Source organism: Mastomys coucha, unplaced genomic scaffold (genome assembly GCF_008632895.1).
Source record: "Mastomys coucha isolate ucsf_1 unplaced genomic scaffold, UCSF_Mcou_1 pScaffold3, whole genome shotgun sequence".
Classification (NCBI taxonomy): Eukaryota; Metazoa; Chordata; class Mammalia; order Rodentia; family Muridae; genus Mastomys; species Mastomys coucha.
Window position 1 is genome coordinate 28,020,429 of NW_022196909.1, and position 8,711 is coordinate 28,029,139.

Genomic DNA, 8,711 nt, shown 5'->3' on the forward strand with positions numbered 1-8,711 from the left:
ACCAGGCTGGCCTCAAACTCAGAAATCCGCCTGCCTCTGCCTCCCAAGTGCTGGGATTAACGGCATGCCCCACCACTGTCCGGCTCCATAAGGTCTTAAAATTTTGCTTTGCAATTATGAAAAATCATCAGGATAGCAAGGACAGCAAAGTAAAGTTTCGGGAAGCCAAGGCTGTAAACCTTCATTTGATTGGTAGAGCACACACAACTCCTATCAGCTGTCCTCTGACCTCCAAACACCAGCAATGCACACACAAACAGGACACACGCAACGCATGCACAGTACACACTCAGTACACTCGTATGTGGTTTGTGCACACTAAGTAACGTAATTAAAAATTTAAAAATGGGGGCTGGAGAGATGGCTCAGTGGGTAAGAGCACTGACTGCTCTTCCAGAGGTCCTGAGTTCAATTCCCAGCAACCACATGGTGGCCCACAACCATCTGTAATGGGATCCAATGGCCTCAACTGGTGTGTCTGAAGACAGCTACAGTGTACTAATAAACATAAGACAAATAAATAAATCTTTAAAAAAAATTTAAAAACCAAAGTATTCAAATAAGGGGGGCAGTGATGGAGCTTGCCTTTAATCCCAGCACTTAGGAGGCAGAGGCAGAGGGATTTTGGAGTTCCATGCCAGCCAGGTCTACAGAGTGAGTTCCACTACAGCCAAGGCTACACAGAGAAACCCTGTCTTGAAAAAAAAAGTATTCAAATAAAAAAAAATAAAAGTATTAATTCACTTTACCTAAAAAATGAAAGGCTAACTTCCTAAAAATGCCAGTAGGCCATAAATTACAGTATTGACAGCACCATCCAGGAATTTCCTCTCCCTCGCCGTTCGTCTCTCCTCTTCCAGTACCTCTGGAAGTCCCCTGAGCAGCACTTACATAAGTAATCATTGAGCCCACGCGTCAATTCGAACTAACGCTGCAATCCCTTCCTGCTCCCGCTCAAAAGTGTCATTTGCATGCCTAAAGGTACTTGCAAACCGATTTCATTCCCAGAACAGAACTTAAAGGCTTTCCCCAGGACCAAAAAACAAACAACAAAACAAGACAAAAAAAAAAAAAGACAAAACTATTAAGACTTAAAAGCATTTTCCGAAAAACGTTGCCAACGTGCTGAATTTCCCCACAACTAAGTTCTACACAGAAAGGAAGGGGGCGGGGGCAGACAGCCACCCTGGCCGTTCCTGGACAGTTCAGCCGCTCAGGAAGTGTGAAAGCCTGGGGCGCTCTAAGAGGCCGCTCAGGGAAATGCAGCAGAAAGCTGCCTCCTTCCATATGTAAAACACCCCTGGCACCCCCGGGGGTGGGGTGTGGGGGGGATGCAAATAGAACCAAAATGGAAGAGGACAGGGAAAAATGGAGGGTAAAAGGCTCTTCCAAAAGCCAGACGGGGTGAGGAAGAACTGTAAAAGGCCCGGGAACAGTATCTTATTATATGTCCTAAGAGGTGAAAAGATAGAAATCCAAATGACTGAGCAAAGCCAAGAATTCACAAGAATAATGTAAGGAGTTAAAGGCAACAGAAGAGAGCCAAGGTCGGGTAGGGGAAAGAGAATCAAATGACCTACAGGTTTTGGTTTTTTGTTTGTTTGGTTGTTTTTTTTGTTTTTTGTTTTTTGGTTTTTTTTTTGGTTTTTTTTTAAATTAAGGACAAGGAGGGGGAAAGAAATGAAGGAGACAGGAAGGATGTGTCCAGAAGGTGGGGGAGGGGAAGAAGCTAGATAAGGAAGAGACAAAGGGTGAGGAGGGTGTCTCCGACTTCAGACCCACCCCTTCTGCGGAAGCAGGACCAGAGTGCAAAAGTTAACTCATTAAAATGTGGAGTTCTACAGGGGTTTAGTCCAGCCTACTGAATACTCTATCCTACTATTCCAAATGTTTATTTTAAAAAAGGTCCCAATTCAAATCGCTTAATTGGGAAAATGAAGACAAGGGCTTTGCCCTATATAATCAACCAAGATCTGCAGTCCCAGCTGGGAACTCAGCCTGAGCGAGGCAGAAGCTTCACCGGGAGGACTAGAGGCAACAGGGAGAAAGCCAGCCACCAGAATACCAGGTGGAGGGTGCATATCTGTAATCCCAAATTCAGGAGGCTAAAGCTGGAGGAGTCATAAGTTCGAGACCAGCTTCTGCCAGTAAAGGTCAAGTCAGCGTGGAATAGACTTGACACCTTACCACACACGGATTCTTTAAAACAGACATCATTAAGCTCCACCGTAGCCATAAGTACCTAATGAACTATATACACTTGTATGTAACTAAGCATACTTCCCAAATTGTTTTTGCCTAAAGAAACCCATACCTGCGTTATGGCGCCCCCCTCCTCCAATCCATCCGGGATGAGCAAGCCGCTCCCCACCAAACCAACCCGGTGTGCTAGTCCTTTCCTCATCCCAAGGTCCGGAAAGTCGTTGCAAAGATTTTTTTTTCACTAACCTGTCTTTAAAGAGGGAAAATGAAGCTGATTTAAAGCCCCATGGGGGTCGAACCCTGGGGACTGAGGCCCACACAGGATGGTTGGTTCACTTGGAAAGAGCTGTAGGGGTTGTGGGGGAGGCTGGGAATCCTCCTCCTTGCTCCAGTATTAAGACTTTCTTAGAGACACATTAATTTTACTGGGTCAGAAACGGACCCAGTTCAGTTCCCCTAAGGGTAACTGGAGCCGGACAGGTCTTTCCCGACTCGGTCCAGTGAATTAATGGGCTAACCCTGGAGGTGAAGGAGAGAAAAGAGAAAGAGAAGTTGTTTTTTCCGTCTCACTCTGCAACCCTTGGCTGTCCTGAAACTCTCGGAGATCTGCCCTGGCCACTCCAGCGCTGGGATTATCTCTAAGGCGAGCACACCCCTCCGTGATAGAGGGAGAGTTGCTTCCTTACCCCGCGGAGTAGGCGGTGGTTACTTCAGCCCTGGCCCTGGCCGGGACCCGGAGCTCACGTGCAGCACGATCGGTCTCAGACACTCACTCTGCCGCTGGGCGCACACAGATGCCCTCAGTCCCCTCTCCAAGATCCCAGCCCCAGTCAGTGGCGCTCCAAAAACTTTCGCAGAACTCGCTGGCAACGCATCCTACTTTTCTTGCTTCTTCAACCTCCCAGTTCCCGGCCAGCCTTCCCCTGATCTCCTGGTCGCCTGCACCCCCAAAGCGGCGTCCCTGTAACCCCTTCCCCTAGGGTTCCTCCTCGGAGGATGGGGGTGATCTCAAACGCGGGAGACACTTGGGCACGCGACAGCTCGCGCTCCCCACTCCCAGCTGGCGAAAGCTCTCGCCTCCCTTCAGGCTGAGACGCGGGGACGTTCTCAAAAGTGGCTGGCTCTGAGAACCCCCGTCCAGGGACCTCCCGGAGGCCACACATGTGTTTCCCCTACAGGATCTCCAGTTGATCCCGAGTCTGGGAGTCCCCATGCGAACCGATCTGAGCCAGGGCTAAGCTTTCTGGGGAGCGCTGTAAGGTCCCCCGCCGGGAGCATTGTTAGCCACCCGCCACAAAATATCCGGAGCGGCCAAGGGGTAGGGGGTCGCGGCGCGGACGTGGCTCTCACGAGTCATCACCCAGCATCCCTGGATGCAGAGTTCCCAGTACGGTCGAGATCCGCCCCCCAACACCATCCCGCCACTAAGTAGCGCCCTCTTCCAACACCCCTGCTCTTTGCCGCCGCCCCAGCTCACCCTAAGCTGCCTCCAGATCCCAGGGCAGCGCGGGTCACTCCGGCTCCAAGCCTGCCACCAACCCTTGGACAAAGTTTCCAGCCGGTCTCCGTCCATGCAACTTTGGAGCCTGGGGCTGCAGCATGCGCCAAGGAGTGCGGGCGGGCCTAGGATGGGCACTTACCATCCGGCACGGTCAGGGCCCAAGCACCCGGGGTGGGGAGCTACTCCGCAAAGGTTCCCGTTGGAGAGGCAGGTAGAGGTGCATGGCCAGGGAGGGAGAGGGCGTCCAGAGGCGAGTTCAGACCCCGGGGTTGTACACACCAGTTGCAGGGTGCACAGTGTTCCACGAGCGGAGTGCGCCGGTACTCCCAGCCAGGTCAGCCCCCACCCCCACCCCCCCCTAGAGCAGCGGTGTCTCCCCAGTACAGACCTCAAGGAGTGTAGCTGGGGCTCAGTCTCTGCTGGACCCTGTACCGCTGAGCGAGAGGCAAAACGCGAGCTGGATTTTCCCTACTCGGAGCCGGAGTCCTCTCGACCCTTCTCCTGTCCACTCCTTCCTAGGTTTTCCCAAAATTCCGTCCGTACTCCCTCCCCTTTTTCTTAGGTCAAGTGAGTGATGGGAGGCTCTAGAGTAGCTCTAAAATGAGTATTTCCAGAAGCGAGACGGGTCATACAGGTGAGGGAGGCAACATCCAGGAGGCGTCAAACAAACTTCCAAACCAAAGAGAAACCAGATTAAGTTGTGACTTATCTCCTACGTCTTTATTTTTATTAGTCGTGGACCGCGGACTCATCAGGGGTCATAATCACTTTATAGGAAATGGAAATGCAGTAAGAGGGAAATTTCAGCAAAGAGACATGGGCTTGCTCCTAACTAGGCGCTAACTAGGCATATCCCAAGGCAAGATCTCTTCTTCCAGAAGTCTGCCCAGAGACAGGGAATCTAAACCTTTAACTATACCAAATTACTACTTCCCTTCCAGTGGAAGGGAGAAAACAGGCTTGTTTGTGGCTATACTTCCTCCCATTCCACACCTGAATGGCAGTATTATGAGCACATTATAAATGCCCCTAGATTGTTCATAGAAATTGTCCCAAACTGTCAACCCTACACACTAAATAAATCTTTTAAATTTATTCTTGACCAGGAACCAGCTATAACGGGTTTGTTTGTTTGTTTGTTTGTCTACCTGTTTGTTTTCCTTTTAAAACACTCTCTCTGTAGCCCAGGCTGCCCTCAAAAGCAGGAATCTTCCAGGCACAGCTTTTCCAGTGCTGGGATTATAAACTAACCCAATCAGAGGTCAGAAATGCAGTTCTAGCTGAGTTCTGCTCAGGGGTGAAGTTTGAGGCCTCAATTTAATCGTCACAATAGAAAAAAGGAAACCTGGCTCACTCATTCTTTCTTTTGTTCCCTCTTTCATTCCATTTCTCTTTTAGATGTCTGACCTTGAACTGATGGTTCTCTTTTTCCTGCCTATAAAGTACTAGAAATATTGACTTAAAGTTTTTAAACAGGCCGGGCAGTGGTAGAGCATGCCTTTAATCCCAGCACTTGGGAGGCAGAGGCAGGCGGATTTCAGAGTTCAAGGCCAGCCTGGTCTACAGAGTGAGTTCCAGGACAGCCAGGGCTACACAGAGAAACCCTGTCTCGAAAAACCAAAAAAAGAAAAAAAAAGTTTTAAACAGATAAAGCAAAATTCTCTGGCAAATCTTTCATTTCCAAGTGCGAAACAAGTCTTTTTCTTTTCTGTAAGGTTTTATTAATTATAAATTATATATATACATACATATGTGTATGTATATTTAATTGGACATGGGATCCCATTACAGATGGTTGTGAGCTACCATGTGGTTGCTGGGAATTGAACTCATTACCTTTGGAAGAACAGTCCATGCTCTAATCACCGAGCCATCTCTTCAGCCCCAACATCCAGTCTTAAAGGAAACTTTTTTAAAAGATTTTTTAAAAAATTTCTTTTTGCCGGGCGGGGTGGCACACGACTTTAATCCCAGCACTTGGGGGGCAGAGGCAGGCGGATTTCTGAGTTTGAGGCCAGCCTGGTCAACAGAGTGAGTTCCAGGACAGCCAGGGCTATACAGAGAAACCCTGTCTCAAAATAAACAAACAAACAAAAGAAAAAGGGGGGGGGATAAAGTTGGACCTTTGAAACTTATCAGATTATAAGTGCCTTTGGCTAAGCATAAAGATTTGGAACCCACATCAGGGTGTCAAGAACTGACTCCCACAATTTTTCATAAGTGGCATAAAAACAAATTTAAGACAACAGGAGACTACAAAAATTCACCGTAAGCCAGGGTTAATACCAGCAATTAATGAGGGCTAACAAGATGGCTCAGCAGGTAAGATCACTGACTGCTCTTCTGAAGGTCCTGAGTTCGGATCCCAGAAACCACATGGTGGCTCACAATCACCTGTAATGAGATCTGACGCCCTCCACTGGTGCATCTGAAGACAGCTACAGTGAATTGCTAGTGGGGGCAGAGGTCCTGAGTTCAACTCCCAGCAGCCACACACACACACACACACACACACACACACACTCACTCACATGATGGCTCACGGCCATCTCTACAGCTACAGTATACTCATACACATAAAATAAATAAAATAAATCTTTAAAAAAAAAATACCAGCACTTAACAAGGACAAAGCAGGACTGGTACTAAAAGCCATGTCTCCTAAAATTGAAATAAAAACAAGCAAGGAAGCCACTGCTCCATTTCCAGTAGGCTATGCTTTCGGAGCTGGGGATCTTCCTGATGTTTCATGGTCAAACAAAGGAAACTACGAACATATTTTTGTTTGTTGGGTTTTTTGTCTTGGTTTCTTTTTTTGTTTGTTTTTTCGAGACAGGGTTTATCTGTGTAGCCCTGGCTGTCCTGGAACTCACTCTGTAGACCAGGCTGGCCTTGAACTCAGAAATCCACCTGCCTCTGCCTCCCAAGTGCTGGGGTTAAAGGCATGCGCCACCACTGCCTGGCACTACCACCATATTTTTATTTCTCTACTCACACCACCTTAGCACTGAATAGTTCTGCATCCAGGTGTGTGATTTCCCCCAACCCACCAAGCAATTCACCACTGACCAACTGGATAATATACTATGTGGTCAGCCTTATCCTCCACTGACTGTCCTATGACCCCTTGAAGATACTCAAGTCTTCTATAAAATGGTATAGTATTCTGCACACTGACAAAGATACTCTCAGCTCATCCTGATGGGTATTTTTTTTTTTAAGTTTTGTTTTATGTATATGAGTACAAACGGGAAGAAGGCATTGGATCCCATTGCAGATGGTCATGAGATAACATGAGGTTTCTGGGAACTGAACTCAGGACGTCTGGAAGAGCAGCCAGTAGTAATGTTAACTGCTGAGCTGTCTCTCTAGTCCCATAGGAATTCTATTTTATTTTTGGTTTTGCCTCTGTGTATTCTGGCTGTTCTGGAAGTCAGTCTGTAGACTAGGCTTGGCCTGGAACTCAGAGATCTGCCTGCGCCTGCCACCTGAGTGCTGAGAACAAGGGCCTGGACCATCACTACCTGGCTTATTTTTACTTTTAAATGATGGAGTTAGCTTGGGTTTTCTAGGATGGCCTGCCTCTATAGGATACTTCTGTCCTAAGGCTTCAGAGAAACTTAGGTTAGAGAACCAGGTGATGTTTTCTATGTCTTCCCTGTCCTTCACTTAAGTTCTGAGATGGAGGTCTCACTATGCAGACTTAGCTGGCCTCTAATGCACTGTATAGATTGACCTGGAGAGTCAACCCTATGCCTAGGATCAAAGTGAGAAACTGAAGGCATGCACCAACATGTCTGCCACGTATATTAATTACTGTTCTTACGAGGCTTTAATACCACCCCTAGCCATTATCACAGGTGTAGTAAAAGTCAAACTCAGGTAGCTCCTAATCACACTTCCAAGGAACATATGCCAAGCTCACTCTCAAAACTTGTTACAGACATTGTCTGCCATGACCAAACTATATCCCTATCCCAGTTCATAAGTTTTTGTTTTGTTGGGGGGTCGGGGGGGAGGGTTGTTTTGGGCTTTTTTTTTTCTTTTTTCTTTTTTTTTGTCTGTCTGAATCCTGTCTGTTCCATCTCAATAGACCTGGTTGGTTGATTTTATTTTTTTGTTTATTTATTTTACTAGTCCAGGGTTGCTGTCTTCCGGCACACCAGAAGAAGGCATCGGCTCCCATTACAGATGGTTGCAAGCCACCACATGGCTACTGAGAATTGACTCAAGACCTCTGGAAGACCAGTCGGTGCTCTTAAGTGCTGAGCCATCTCTCCATCTCTGATTTTCTTTTGTATCCTAGGCTTTTCTGAAACTTACAATGTACTGCAGATCGTTTTTGAACCTGTGGAAACCTTCTAGACACAACCTCGTCTTCCTGAGATCACGGTTAAGAGCTTCCCCGTCTTTAAGACAGAATTTGAGGCCAGTGCAATGGCTCACTGGGCAAAAGCGATTAGAACTTTATTTATTTTTTTTTTGTTTTTGTTTTTTGTTTTTCAAGACAGGGTTTCTCTGTGTAGCCCTGGCTGTCTTGGAACTCACTCTGTAGACCAGGCTGGCCTCGAACTCTGAAATCCGCCTGCCTCTGCCTCCCAAATGCTGGGATTAAAGGCATGCGCCACCACTGCCCGACAGACCTTTACATTACATTAATTTTGTATTAAGTGGAGAATGTTGGGTGCCACAATATGTATACATTTGGAGGTCTAAAGACAAGTGGGACTTGAACCACCTTGATAGCTACACACATTCCCTCTTTTTTTTGTGGGGGAGGGGAGAAGGGGAGGCCTCCGAGACAAAGTTTCTTTGTAAAACCTTGGCTGTCCTGAAACTCAAGAGACCACCCTGCTTCTGAGTCCTGGGATTAAAAGTGTGTGTGTCGCCGGGCGGTGGTGGCACACGCCTTTAATCCCAGCACTTGGATGTCAGAGGCCGGCGGATTTCGGAGTTCGAGGCCAGCCTGGTCTACAGAGTGAGTTCCAGGACAGCCAGGGCTATACAG

At 47.5% G+C, this 8,711-nt stretch overlaps 1 protein-coding gene across 2 annotated transcripts in view; it reads right to left on the reverse strand.

Moving 5' to 3' along the window:
• The window catches only part of Tet1 (tet methylcytosine dioxygenase 1), an 87,209-nt gene extending 83,140 nt beyond the window's left edge, over window positions 1-4,069 (reverse strand). For both annotated transcript variants that reach the window (XM_031346810.1, XM_031346809.1), the window contains exon 1: window positions 3,843-4,069. The gene's annotated coding sequence lies outside the window, so the exon portion shown is untranslated. The remainder of the gene's footprint in view (window positions 1-3,842) is intronic.
• Window positions 4,070-8,711: the final 4,642 nt, after the last annotated feature.